This window comes from Fukomys damarensis, unplaced genomic scaffold (assembly GCF_012274545.1).
Source record: "Fukomys damarensis isolate Sample0158 unplaced genomic scaffold, DMR_v1.0_HiC HiC_scaffold_20, whole genome shotgun sequence".
Taxonomy (NCBI): Eukaryota; Metazoa; Chordata; class Mammalia; order Rodentia; family Bathyergidae; genus Fukomys; species Fukomys damarensis.
In genome coordinates this window covers 16,118,940-16,134,088 of record NW_022900932.1, presented here as the reverse complement: position 1 = coordinate 16,134,088, position 15,149 = coordinate 16,118,940, and positions in this window count along the sequence as shown.

The following is a 15,149-nucleotide window of genomic DNA, read 5'->3' as shown; positions in this document are numbered from 1 at the left end:
GCCCCTGTTCTCCAGGCTCCACCCCCGCCGCCCGAGCTAAGGCTCCTAAGTCTCAGCCAGAGGAGGCTGAACTCCAGGTTTCGCTGAGAGGGTGGGTAGCTCCCTTTTCCCTGTCCGGAGGTTCTTCCTTTTTAAATCCTAAGAACAGAAGCACCTACATATTAGCAACCTAAGCCCAAACACGCTTATGAGATTTGTTCAAACTTTGGTCATAGACCAGCCTGGCCCAGGGGTTCCCAGTCTTTCTCTGGGATCCAAGCAGATGTCCCCTGGGTCAGGCAGGAAGCAGGTCAGGTGTCTGCTTGTCTTTGAGGAAGAACAAAACCTAAAGCTAAATCTTTTTGATTGTTCATTTTGTGCCAGACTAAGAACTTGGACTTATGCCCACAAAGCAGCTCTCTGAGGTGGGTACCAGGAATGTTCTGGGTTGTAGATAAGGATTTTGAGGCACAGAAAGAAGGAATTCACCTTGCCTTACCCTCATTCCACCTAGAACCTCTTTCCTTCAGATCTCCAGCATGGCAGCTCTGGAGGAGCCTTCTGAGGCTCCCACTTCTCTGCTGAGGGGAGTGAGGGTAGGGACTGGGCTATAGACAGCACAGTAGAATGGGCTCAACCCAGAGGCTGGCCAGCTCCCAGCTTACTGGGAGAAGCATCCGTCTGGTATTTCTCTGTAGTCCCACCTGAAGCCAGTGTGCCCTTTCTTTAAAAAGCAAACCAGGCTTTGTTTCTCTTCTGCTAAGAAGCATCTGTGTTTTAGCCTTAGGATGGAGCTGAGCCAACATCCCATGGCTAGTGGGTCTTGGTTTGCCTTTGTCTCCTCCTCCTTCTCTTCCTCCTCCTCCTCCGGGCCCCTGCTATCTATGGCTTCCTTTTGGTTGCCCAAAGGTACCCTGCTACTTCCCATGGCGAGGATTTTGCTAACGCTTTCCTTTCAGGGATCACCTTCCTCCTCCTCTTCACATGACTCACTCCTGTAACCCTCAGCCATGTGAGAACTTCCTGTTGACAGCCTGTCCCCTTCCCTGAATGCTAAACTCCCAGAGGGGCAGGACCAGGGTTGTTCCGTTAAGCAATGAGTGAGGAAAGAGCATTTATGTATCAATTATGCTGAATGGGTGAATGATTACGTATGGGATTCACTGCACTTTTGAGGGTCACCAATAAAGTATTCTCTATGGTATCATATTACAAGGTGTTTTCAATTTAAAGGGAGAGATAACACAAATCTCATGAAAAGATAATGGTTATTTTGTCTCTATATTGTAAATGTCAAATAAGTGGATGCTGGAGGAGATTGGAGAAGAAAAATATCTATGGTTTTACAGTCACTTATTCAGGCTTTCGAAGTGTAAGATATAGAGGTTGACATGATTTAATAGAAACTCATGTCTCACTACCTTTCTTCCCAACATACAGACATGTACACCCCAGAACTCTAGCCTGGGCCCTCTTTCTTCTGCCCCTCTGCACGTATTATTGTGATCACAGTTGAGTTCTTTTGAACTCCCAACTGAGGTGCTGCTACAAGAGCTTTCTAAATGTTCACCCATCCTCAGCCTCTCTCATTTCTAATCCATTGCACGTACTCCTGGATGGTTGATTTTTCTCCACCACTTCATTCCCTTGCTCAGCAACCTTCAGTGGCTTCCCATCATCCCATATGTCATACCCGGCTCTTCAGAATTGAGTTACAAACTACTTTTAAAAAGCTTTTAGTGGCATTCCAAAGTCGTCAAAGAAACACGTTCCCCTCAACCACGAAGATACTCAAAGTTACAGAAGGAAAAATGTTCATGATCTCCCCCAGGTCCTCTCCATTTCCTACTGAACCATCCAGTTTTATTAGCCCAGCCTATAATTTCTATCCGTTTTCCATGTTTACCAGTCTTGTACAAACTACACTTAAATCCATGGAGCTATTATGTTATTTCTTGTTCATACTAAAAAGTATCAGAGGCTCTGCAAGTCTTTCCCTCCCTTCCTCTCTTTCTTTCTTTCTTTTTCTCTTTCTCTCTCTCTCTTTCTTTTTCTTTCTCTCTCTTTCTTTCTTTCTCTGTTTCTCTCTGTTTCTTTCTTCTTTCTTTCTTAACAGGGTCTTGCTATGTAGCTCAGTGTGGTCTTTCTGCCTCAGCCACCCAAGTGCTGAGACTTCAGGCCATATACCACCATTTTAAAAATTTTAAAATTTTGAGTCAGGATCTCACTAAATTTCCCAGATTAGGCTCGAACTTGTGATCCTCCTGTCTGAACTTCCCAATTAGCTTAAATTACAGGCGTATGTCACTATCTACTTGCATTTATTTTTTTATTTAAATAAAATTTTTGGTACTTGGGATCAAACTTGGGACCTTGCACTTAAACGGCAGGTGGCAGAACCACTGACCTAAATCCCTGGCCCCACCTTCATTTATTTTTGATAATATGTAGGTTATAGATATAGAGCTAATTTGTTCACTTTTAAGCTGTAAGTATTCCATCAAATGTGTATACTACACTTATTCAACCAGTCCTCTTCTAATGGCCATATGGGTTGTTACCAGAGATTTTTTTCTAGTGGAATTTTTTTGCATCTGTATCTTTCCTCAAAAAAGTGCATTTTTCTGTAGCATAGATGACCAAAAATTCAATTGTCTAGACGTCAGCCCAATCAAATTTCTTTGTTTTCCTTACATGCCCTGTGTATTTGTACTCCTTCTGCCTATTCCTTCTTAAAAGCTCTTGTTCCCAGTGCTTGTCCAACTTCCAACAGCGTGATAACCAAACTTGACAGTAGGATTTGGATAAGCTATCCAAGATTCATTTCCTTCCTTCTTCCTCAGTTAACATGGTAGTGATGGAGCGGATCCTGGAAGTGGTTTGCAGTTGGCATAGGACAGTCATGACAATCCTGTTTTCTTCTGTCCCAACCATCCTTATAGCTAGGGATGGCCATGGAACCTACTTTTGGCCTATGAGGAACAAGTAGAAGTGAAGCGATGGCACAGAAAGGACAGCTGTTGAGAGACAGTCTAGTTTTCGTGATCAAAGGGGATGATGCAGATGTTTTGACTCTTCTCTTTCCTCTTTCTCCTTTTTGCCATGAACTTGGATGTGATATGTAAAGCTGTAGCAGCCATCTTGTCACCAGGAGGAAAAGTGCAAGAAAATAGCAAAAACTTAATTCTGATGTCACTGGGACACAGAGCCACCATCACTGAGTAGACTCCTCCAAAACCTTTGTTAGAAAAATAAAGTCCCTATTTGTTGAAGTCAGTGAAGTTAGGGATTTTATATTTTCAGCTAAACATATCCTAACCTTCCCCTTTAGCATGTACTTCCAATGGTGGTACACCATGGAAATAACCACCACAGAGGTCCAAAAGAAGTTTCAGGAACTTTTCAGTGACTTTAAAGTCTATTTTTTGATGTAGTAACAGGCAGATATTCTACTTTTTTTTTTTCAGTACTGGGGATTGAACTCAGAATGTTGTACTTGCCAGGCAGGTGCAGCACCATGAGCTACATCCCGGGCCAATAGGCAAATATTCTTATGGAATGGTATTGGTAGTTTAGAATATTCAAGTTACAAAGAAACATTTAAGGTTTTCTTCTTCTTCCTCCTTTGGCTGCCTAGCATCTGACCTCCTTTCCTCTTTGTTGGAAAGCAGGGCCTGCTTCCACCTCTAGGAGCTGAAAGGACCATATCCTCCTTCTCCCTGCCCTGGAAGTTGAGGTTCCACCAAGGGCCACCTCGTCTGGACCTCTGACTCTCAAGGGGTGAGCAGGAGGTTGGGGTGTGGAAACCCTTTTCAGTACCACACCAAGCCTAAGGTACTGGCACTGACTGTCTAGGTGGGGCAGAGAGGGAAGATGGTTGCTGCCGTATCCAGTGTGATAATGGCGGCCCCTCAGCCAGTGGCTTAACTAGACCATTCTAGTGGCATGACAAATCACACCTCTATTCCCAGCCGCTGCTGCTTCCCATCCATTTCCCAGTTGTGTCTCCAGTCTTCTCACAGATTTCTGTGAGCTTCCTCCTATCCTTCTGATAGAGTCGTTTTCTGCTTAAATCAGCCAGAGCTTGTTTCTGTCACTCACAACCAACAATATCAACGATTTGCCACAGCCTGGCTCATTGGGTGGCTTCTAAACGGGCCCGATGATGATTACTTCTTAGTTATACCTGTGGGATCCTATGATGCGTACTGGCATGGGGCCCTGATGCCAACCAGCTTGGCTGAATGCCTCCCACCCAGCCAGGTAATGATTTCAAGTGAAAAACTTAAAATTCAGCAACGAGAATCAGTCATGCCAGGATTGGGTGAGAAAATCATATTAGTGATTTTATTGAATTCCTACTGAGTCCCGGACACTCTTGTAGGTAGCTTCACAAATTGCCTTTTTTTTTCATCTCTTACCAAAGCCCCGTGGGGAAAGAATTAGCCCCATCTGCTTTGAGAGTGTACAGAATTTCTCCCCTTTCCTTGTAGCCCTTCTCCCACAGCCTGAATGGCACTCAATGTGTCTGATTACTGTTTCTAAGCCATCAAAGGACATTATCCAGATTGACCACCTTAGGTGACAATCAACTCTGATTCTTCTTAGCAGAGCTTAAGAGCTTAAGTGTCTGACACCTTGCAGTGCTCAGAGAACATCTGTGAGATGTAATCAACAGCACAGAAACACCTGTGGGCTATAGTTCCTAGGGAAGATAGTGGCCCTGTGTTTGAGGTCTCAAGTGTGTGTGTGAGGGGAAGGGGTATAGAAAAGTTTCAGTGCATTGTGTTGGACTCGGTGTTGAGGGATGCAGTCGAGATTGGTACTTCCACTGGGCGTGGTGGCGCGTGCCTGTAACCCCAGCACTTGGGAGGCTGAGGCAGGAGGGTCGCTGTGAGTTTGAGACCGCCTAGACTACATAGTGAGTTCCAGGTCAGTTTCAACTACTTAGTGAGACCCTGTTTCAAAAAAACCCAAAAACCCAAAAACCCAAAAAAACAAAAAAAAACAAACTTCCTTGGCCTAGATACTTCCTGTCTCTGGGCTTTGTTTCTTCTCTTTTTCTGTCTCTATTTCTGCTCCCCCACCTTTTCTGAAACACTGACAAAGGGTACAAATGCCATTTTACTTTTATTCCCCAAAGGGTCTACTATGAACATCAACAGCAATCCAGTAATGTTCGTTATGTGAACGCATTTTCAAAGGTTTTCCTTTCTCAGCCTTCCTCACTGCTGCGGAGCCAGTTCACTTCAGTTCATTGCTGAATCTCTCTGCCTGCTTCTTCAGAAGAAAAGGGACCCTTTCTGCCCATCCCTTGGCGGGGGACCCGTCTCCCCAACAGGGATGGGGGTGTGGGAGTGAGGCGTGGCAGCTGTGGCCCACAGAGCTGGCTGATGTGAGCAGGGCAGGTGTCCAGGCTCGGGGGACGGCAGGGCCCGGAGGATTGGTGGGGTCCACTCTGTCACGGCACCAGTGGCGTTTTCCTCCTCTTTCCCCTTTGATGATAATTAGTCCCGGTGTGAGAGCCAATGATTTCCCCCTTCTGAAATAAGTTCCACGAGCACTTACAGAGTGAATTTGAACAGAAGGAGCAAATGAGCTACTTCCCTCAGAACCCAAGTACAAAAGGACTAGTAAACGTGCTAAAATAGGCCAATAGTCATGGGAACCAAATATAGATGAGGTCAAAATATTTCAGAGTTAAAACGTGGAGGAACCTGGATGTGGTGGCAGGATCCTGTCAATACATACATACATACATACATACATACATACATACATACATATATAAAGGCAGCATTTAGCTCAGTGCAAGGCCTGGGCTTCAACCCCCAGTATTGGGAGGAAAAAGCAGAGCAAGAGGGCTTTCTAGGAAGGGTGGTGTGCTACCACCTTCTCCAGGGCGTTTCTGCTCCAGCCTCACTTCTGATCTCCCACCTAGAATCCTCAAGTATAAATAACAGGCGAGATAAAAAATAGATAATAGCAAGCAGGGAGAGAGATCTTTCTCAAAGGGGAAGGGGATCACGAGACAAAAGGAGGAGGAGGTAAGGGGAGGGAAAGGCGGTGAAGAAAGGAATCAAGATGTGTTAGGTACGTGGACCAACTCCACACGAGGGAATGTGAACATTATGTATTGCAAACATATACTAGTAAAAAATCATTAAGAAAGAAAGAAAGGAAAAAAAAACACAAAAAAACAATCCTCCTAGGGTATCTTCTCCTGCACCTGCCTTCCCAAACACCACTTTGATTAGGCTAAGACATCACATTGCCCCAAGCCTCCTGCCAAAAGCATAATCTCATGCCCTAGAGCCTCTCCTTCCGTCTTACCCCCAAAGCTCGCTTCCTCTGTCCCCTAGACCAGCCATCCTGCCAGCCTGGGGAATTTCCCCTGGCACCAACTCGCCCCAGTCCCGTCTTTGATCATGAGTCTCCCTCCGGTTCCGTCCAGCTCAGGGCCCAGCAGCCCCCCGCCCGGATCCCATTCATCAGAGCAGAGCAGAGCAGAGCAGAGCACAGTGCTTCGGCTTCTGCACGTGGTGGGCTCTGGGGACCAACGGTTTGGTTCCGGAGATCAGCGCTGTGCCATTTATTAGGTGTGTGACCTAGGGCAAAGCTCTCAACCTCTCTGAAGTTTCCGGTTCCTTGCTCTGCAAAACGGATGTAACAAGAGTCCCCACCTTATAGGGTCGGTAGAAAATGAAATAGTGCTCAGAGTGGCTGTTACAGTCCCACTTCTTGTTCTTTCTTACCTCTGAGTCCCCGGAGTGCTCTCTGTGCCACTCATCTGGCACTTAATTATCTACTAATTGACGATGTCTTTTATTGGCTATTTAAATTCTTATTGTTTAACTTTGTATTGGGGTGTGTGTGTGTGTGTGTGTGTGTGTGTGTGTGTGTTCAACTTTCTAATTAGGTCTTCAGCTCCTCCAGGCCTGAACCAGATGCTTTCTTTACATCCTCAACACAGGTTACCAGCGGGCTAAGGAAAAAGCAGGTAGTAACTAATGAACTTATTAAAAATGAGTGATAAACATCCAATGTCTGTAGAGTCCTTTTGCAGCTAGGATATCTCTTAATCCTTACAACAATCCTTCAGGTATATACTGTTAAGCCCATTTTACAGCTGAGGAAACTGAGGTTCCTGGAGAGGAAACCAATTGCTCAAATTCCAAAGGCCGGGGCTCTTGACTGCCTTAAAAGTCTTCCGCAGCTTTGGAAATTCTCGTAATGCCTCCTTCTTGAGGGCCAATGCCCAACACACTCTTTCTCTGCTAGGCTAGCCCAGCTTCCCAGTGAGCTCTGAGCTCATTTCCGAGTACCCCTGGGATGTTAGATGCATCACTCTATTTAAAGAGCCGGTTATGAAGCACACCCGACATCAGTAAATACCCATTGCCTAGAAAGCAGGCTACTAGGACATGTATGGGACCAAAGATCATCTCAGGGGTAGGGGCGTGGGTGACCTTAAATTTCTTCTTACTCATATGTAGTTTCTACTACAAACATGCAGTATTGCCTTTAAGACTAGAGAGCAAACAGTTTTGTTCAACTTGTTTAACAGAGACGAAGACACAGACCTCCCAGCTGCTTATTGCTAAAAAAGTGCTCCTGAACCGAGGCAACTTCTTTTCTCTTTCTTTGCTCCCCCTCCTCCCCACTCTCAGCCAGGTGGGAAGATACCCACTCTGGGCGCTTATTAGTCACAGGTTTGAAAGGCAGGGCTGCGTTGGAGAGGGAGCAGTGATTGGTATGGGGTGGGAACTCGGGGATCCTTTCATCCCCTTGCTCTCAAAGGCTGACAGGCTCTTGAGGGGTGGAAATGACTGGCAATTAGTGAACCTTCTCCGCCACACACACTGAAGACACACTTCGCAGTCTCTGTGACCTCTGAGGCCCGGGGAGGCTTTGTTATGCAGATGCTCTTAATTGGGTGAGTCAGTACTGCAAACAGCTTTGGAAAGAGCACTGTGGTTTGTGCTTTTGGGGAGGCTTCTTTTCAGGGGTTTGAACTCGGGGATTTGGGGGGTGGTGACCCCTCCCATCGACGTGAGAAGTGGTTCCCCACCACGTGAATCTTTAGGGTGTCTTTAGCGTGAAGAGGGGTAAGCGATGATGTCTCCCTCCTCCTCCTCTTCTTCCTTCCATCCGCTCGGCTTCCTGGTGTATTGATCATCTGTTCCAGGTAAGGCTGGGGATACCTTGAGACATAAACAAGGAACAGAAACAGATATAAATGTACACAATACCATGGAACAGCAGACAGCAATGCCAGGCATGTGGGAGAGCCATTAAAACGGTATCTCATACCCCAAAGAGCTAGGATTAGAGGTCCCTTTTGACCCAGCCATCCCTCTGCTGGGTATCTTTCCAAAAGAGTTAAAAGAATCATACCACAGCGATATATGCACACCCATGTTTATAGCAGCATAGTCTGTAATAGCTAAGACTTGGAAACAGCCCAATTGCTCATCAGCTGGAGACTGGATAAAGAAGATGTGGTTTTTCTATAAAATGGAATAGCACTCAGCCATAAAGAATGAGACAGGAGAAACATTTATAGCTATATGGATACACATTGAGGATACACTCTTAAGTGAAATAAGTACACACTTGAGTAAATACCAAATAGTTTCTGTGGTATGAAAAACTAAAAGTGTAAATAAGGTTCAAATGGTATAATTAAGAGTGTGAAATAGGAAGAAAATGGCTAAAGGGGAAGTGGGAAGGGGAGGGGAAAGGAAATAAGGGAAAAGAAAAATGCGAAAAAAGGAAAAAAATGGAAACAAAGTCTTTGTAAATAGGGAAGGGTGAAGGGGGTGAAGGGAGGGCAGGGGTATGGGGGAAAATAAGAACCAAGATATGTCATGTGAGGGTACAAGATCCCAATGATATGTGCAACTGTATTGTTTGCTTTAAATGTACCAATAAACTTAATGGAATAAAATAAAATAAAATGATATCTCAGATGCTGGCATGGTCCCTCGAAGGAGGACCACTGAGGAAAGCTGGACCAGAGTGAGCACGACTTGGAAGGGGTTCCGGGGAGAGAGGTGCCCAGGGCATGGGGACTTGATGATCCAAGGCATCTTCAGGACACTGTCACACCCAGAGCCACGGCCCCCAGCAGCTGGAGCTTGCCTCAGACATCAGAGGAGCAGAGAGCAGTGTGGAAATGACTCACGGGGTCTCCAGCACTGCTGTTGGCCCCAGAGTATAAGATCTGCTGCTTTCCTCAGAGGAGGGTACAGTGCATGAAGATGCATCCTGTCCCAGGTAGGGCCCACCAGCCATCATCCCAACCTGGCTTCCCCGTGAGTGGCTCCATTCTGGCTCTCGAACTTGGGTTAAGAGGAGGCAACTGGGCTGTGATGTCTTGGCAACCAATCTTTCTTTACGCCTCTATTGTTGCTCTGCCCCATCAGGTCCTTGGTGTGTCCCTCCAGGTCCCCAATACTCTGCAAGGGCCAGTGGGCTAGGGTGTCCTTTCTGAGGCTAAGAGGATCTTCCTGACTTACATTCCCTTCTTAACGCCCACACCACACTGTCCGACCAGTGTCTTTGAAACAAAAATGTAATCATTTCACTCCCTGCCTATGAGCAAGACCTGCACAGCTCTCTCCATCTGGCTCCCATCTTTTTGCTGTCTCCATTTGTCAGGGTTGCCAATGCCCCCTGTGTTGTCAAATCCAATGTTAATTTTTCCTTTTAGTCTTTAATTTTTTTATTCATTAAAATTTCAAACTTATTTAAAAATTTAAAGAATAGGACTGTGAATGCCGCCTGCCCTTCTCTCGGATTCACTAGCTTCTCTTTCTCTGAACTCTTTTAAATCTTTATGCACCTCAATCTCTATCCCTAATCTCTTCCACTTACAACTCCTAAGGAATGGGATATTTTGTTATGAAATTAGTACACTTAGAGCAACCGAGAGGTGGGCATGATGGCACACACCTGCAATCGCAGCCTTCAAAAGGCTGGGGCAGATTGGCATGAGTTTGAGGAGCCTATGTTACGTAGCAAGTTGAAGGCTAGCCTGAACTACATAGCGAGATCCTGTCTAAAAAGAAAAAGAAAAAGAAAGAAAAAGAAAAGAAAATAGCACAACCAAGAAAAGTAATGCTAATTCAGTATCTTTAGGAATATCACCAAATGGTTCCAATTTAAATGTCCCAGGTGTCCCTAAAATGTCTTTTAAGCTGTTTTTCCCCAAGTTCCAGGGCCCAATAAGGGGTTATATACTGTACTTGGTCTCCATGTCTCCAACCCATTTTATCTAGAATAGTCTCCTCTAACCACTCTCTTCCCAGGGACAGTGACATTTTGGACAGTCCAATCCAGCTGTCTTGTGAAATTGTCCACATTATAGATGTGGCTGTGTCCCGGACTCTGGTTAAACATTTTTTGGCAAGAATAATAGGCAAGGGGTGTGGGCTTTCCACTGAATTGCACCAGACACCCATGACATCTCCTTGGAGATGCGGGATCTAAGCTCTTTGTTGGGGCTCCACTGTAGAGGCAACTCTCCCCTTTGGTGATTGTGGGTTAGCAGCAGGGTGATACGCTGAGACCCTGTACATGCCCGGTTCGTGAAAATGCTTCCAGTGTTCCCTGATGGTCCTTGGCAGCACTGGTCATTGTACTGGATAGTTTATCTGTGTGTGTGTGTGTGCGTGAGTGTGTGTGTGTTACTGGGGATTGAACCCAAGGCCTTCACACTAAGGTAGATCCTAAGCCCTTCTATTGAATGATTGTTTTGAGACAGGGTCTCACTATGTAGCACAGGCAGGTCTTGAACTTGTGGCAATCTTCCTGCTTCAGCCTCCCAAGTGCTGGGATTTCAGACATGCGCCACCATGTCCGGCTCCTTTATTCTTTACTTTGAGACAAAGTTTCAGTAAGTCGGTAAGTTGCCCAGGCTGGGCTCACACTTTGATCTTCCTGCCTCAGCCTACCTTTTCCGATCACTTTCTTTTCTTGTTTTTGGGTCCTAGCTTGCCTTGGGCTCTTCCTTACCTCACTAGCTGCCCCTTGAGAATCTACGTTCCTCCCATTTTCCTTGACTCCTAAATGTTGGGGTGCACTAGGGCCCCATCTTCAGAGCTTTTCTTCCTGTTTCAGGCTTTATATGTCACTTAAAGCCTGAGGGATCCCACCTTTCTAAGTCTAATGCAGACGCATCTCTTGATGCCCACACTCATGATCCAGCTGCTGGCTTCACATGTCCACTTGAAAATCTCAAGGCCATCTCAAATGTTTCAGGTAAAAAAATGCCCCCTGAGCCCCAGCACCTCCCAGGTCTCTCATTTGTCTCGATTTGATAACTCCGTCCTTCCAGTTGTTTGGTCCCAAACCTGGAGTTTGGTTTTTGTTTCTCACACTTCTCATACCCAAGTCTTTGGAAAGTCCTGTGGCCATCACCTTGCAAATATACCTAGGAGCCATTTACTGTCTCCAGGTTTTCTGTGAGAGACTGCTGCCAGGCCCTGGCTCTGTCCTCTCTCAGAGGTTCAGTCTCAGCGCAGCGGCTGAAACAGTCTTTATAGAACGAGCCAGATCATGCCCATGCCCTGCTCAAGGTTCTCCATTTTCAATGAAGTATAAATCCAAGTACTAACCTCAATTTACCCAGTTCTACGTGAGCAGTGCCCCCCTCTACTCTCTGATTCATTCATCATCCTTTTGCCCTCACTTCACATTTATGGGTCTCAAATTTATCAGACACCCTCCTGCCCCAGCGGCCCCAGGGCCCTTGCACTTGTTTCTATTGCTGGGGACATTTTCCCTGTATATGTCCACTTGGCTCTCTTCCACTTGTTACAGAGTTTGGCTTCAATACCATTTTCTCTCCGATCACCCCCTGGATCCCTGGCATTCCTCTCTCCTTCCCTGGCTGTGTTACTTCACAGCACTCATTACCACCTGACCTCATGTATTTAATTATTATCCACCCACTCACATACTGAAAGCAAGTTCTGCAAGCATGGAAACTTTGTTTTCTTCACTGCTCTGTCCCAAGAGTTTAGATTAGTGTCAAGTAGATACTATACACTCAATAAATATGTACTTTTAAATATTCAAATTTTTTTTGATGAGGATGATGATTTGAGGCGGGTCTCAGGTTGGCCAGGGTGGCCTTGAACTCCTGGGTTCAAGCAGTTCTCAATTTCCTGAGTTGCTGGGACTGTAAGTGGCTGCTACTGGCCTGGCTAATAAAATTGTTTTGAATGAGTGAATGGTTGAATTTCTAGTACCTCAGGATAGACTACAAACGTGTTCCCGTCTAAGGAAGTCCTGAAGGTCTGTCTACCTTCTCTCTTGGCCACTAGTGGCTCTGTAGTGGGTTAGGGACCAGGGTGTGCCTTGATGCGGGGTTCAGGGTTCAGACCATAGCCATGGATTAGAACTCAGGAGAGTTCTAATGTGTCTGATGGGTCCATGCTCACATGGATGTCTGTGTTTTTACACGTGGTGGTGCAGTTCTAAGCGTGGGCTAGAAATCCTGTCTCCCTTCCCAGTAAACCATGGCTACTTCACAGAACTGCAGAACGTCTGTGTGTACATGTAAGTCTCCTTTCAGCAGCTGCATATTTTTGTTTTGTTTTGCCTGTAGCCCAGGCTGGAGTTGATGTCCTGCCTCAGTCTCCGGAGTGCTGGGATTACTGGTGTGCATTATCATACCTGGCAACAGCTGTCTCTCAAGGCCTTAAGCCACCCATGCTTTGGAACAGAGGAGCAGGTCAAAGCCAGCTGCCTTTTCTGCTGGGTGACACTTTACCCTCGGAAGGACTGACGTTCAAGTTCACCATCCAAGCCCAAGCAAAGTGACAGCATGAGGACAGCTTCGTGTTTGCTGTTCCCTCTGCCCGGGAAACGCTTCTCCCAAGTCGGCCCATAGCTGCTGTGTCTCAGAAGTCAGACTCCACCTCGGTGTCCCTCCTCTGAGAGGAGCCTACCCAGGACACTCCATGGCTGCCTGAGATGTTGCACTTCAGGTGTCACAGGAGCACCACACAGGGAAGGTGGGTGAGGCCAAAGTTTGCTCCATCTCTGACCCTCAAGGTTTTACAGGAGAGAGGCCAGTAGTGACCTTGGTCACTATGTCTCAGTCCCCACTCTCCACCTCCCACTCCTCTCTCCCATTGTTTGCTTTTGCCTCTATAGCATGTGACGGTGCTCTCTGAAATCGTGCCTTTCACATGTTTGAAATATATTGTTAACCTACTTATTACCTGTGTCCTCCTACCATAATCTCCTAGGAGTGAAGTCTGCCTCGTTCCTGTTTGTTTCTTCAGTGCCTGACTCGTAGTAGGTGCTAAATGAATACTCAGTAAGCAGTGTTTTGTCTTCCTTTATTTTGAGATGATCTGCATACCTCTGTGTATTTTTATTTGTGTTAGTCAGCTTTCCATTACTATAACAAATATCTGAGATAACCAACTTATAAAGATAAAAGGTTTATTTGGGCTCATGATCTTGGAGGTTGCAGTCCATGGTCCATTGGCCCTGGTGCTTTTGGGCTTGCGGCAAGGTAGGAGTGCATGGTGGAGCAAAATCTCACACTTGATGGCTGGGAAATAAGAGACAGAGAGAGAGAGAGAGAGAGAGAGAGAGAGAGAGAGAGAGAGAGAGAGAGAGAGAAAGAGAGAGAAAGAGAGAGAAAAGGAAAGGAGGTGAAGTCCCATGATCCTCTTTTGGGCCATGCTCCCAATGACTTGCTGACTTCCCACTAGGCCCCACCTTTTAAAGTTTAATCACCTCCCAGTAGTGTCAAGTAGGGGCCTAAGCTTTTAACATGTGAGCCTTTGTGGACTGTCCTGACCTGACCCACGCTATCTTATTATTTTAGTGATGGAAAGACCCTTTGATCAGCTGGTTTGCATCTGGGGGAAGCTTATCTGTGCATGGATTCATCATAGGTACCCAGTGAGTTACTGTCATGCAAAGCTAGGTATTGAACCTGGGGATCTTGGGTAGGGCAGTAACCACAGCAAGGCTTCACCAGCCTTCACCCAGCCTCTGGCCCCTGGTGCTGGTGATACCAGGTGCAATCGGTACCTGCTCTGCCCATGGTTCACAGTGGCAAAGACAATCCAGGCTCTTTCTGGAAAAGTAGCAAGAGACTCAGAATTAATATTGGTAAATCGCGCCAGAACCCTCATGTGAACATTATTATTATTGCCCCCCCATATATTCTAAAATAATCCCTGTAAATAATTATAAAAATAAATCTCAGTGACAATTTTTTTTTTTTTTTATTTCCAGGAACACATTTATTCATCATTGTCTCTTCAGGAGTAGAACAAATTGGAGCCCTGGGTAGTGAATACAATTTGCAAATAGGCAATCTAAGTAGGGAGAAAATTAATATGTATTCCTCAGTGCTCCAAAAGGAGAGGAAGAACAGTAATAGCCATTTCCTTGCAGATATAACTTTGAAAATGTTATTTCTGATCCATCAGCATGGGGCTCCACGCGAGGAAAATGGTTACAACGTGACAAGAAGTGATTAGCTGTGAAATGGCATCTCTCAAGGGCTCCTCCGGGTGTCCTCGTCCCATCTTTAGAGACACACAGGAAGAGTTCTGTGTCACTTACTGGGGACACTGGGTGTGTCTCTTGTCCTCTCTAGGCCTGCTTCCTTCATCAGTAGTTGGAAGATAGATGATTTCTAAAGCTGCAAGTTTGGATATCCAAGAATCCAAATTACTTGAAAAATAATCCAGTATGTTGTTTATTGACCATATACTGCTAACTTCCACATTTCTTAGTGGGAGGATGGCAGGAGCCCTCCCCCAACTCCCAAGTGACTGAAATCCTCCATGTTTCTGGAAAGATGGCTTCGCCAGGAATACAGCTTAGTGGGTTTTCTGGGCCCTGTTCTCCTTTCCTGTCCTCCAAGACAGGGCTAACTTGTCCTAACCTAAGCTGAAGACTCGAGCGTTCTGCAATATCCTGGCAAAGTAGGAAATAAGATTTGTTTCTCATTGTTGTTCTTGGGATTTGTTAAAGTAATGCTAAAAGGCTAACAGGAAGTAGTTTTCATGATATATTTTTTTCTCGGTCCCTTCTATGCCAATCTCCTTTCTTAGTTGTAATCACAAAGTAGTGTATGGCTGTTGCAAAAATTACAAAAAACAGAATGAACAGCAGGAGCCCTCTTTTCA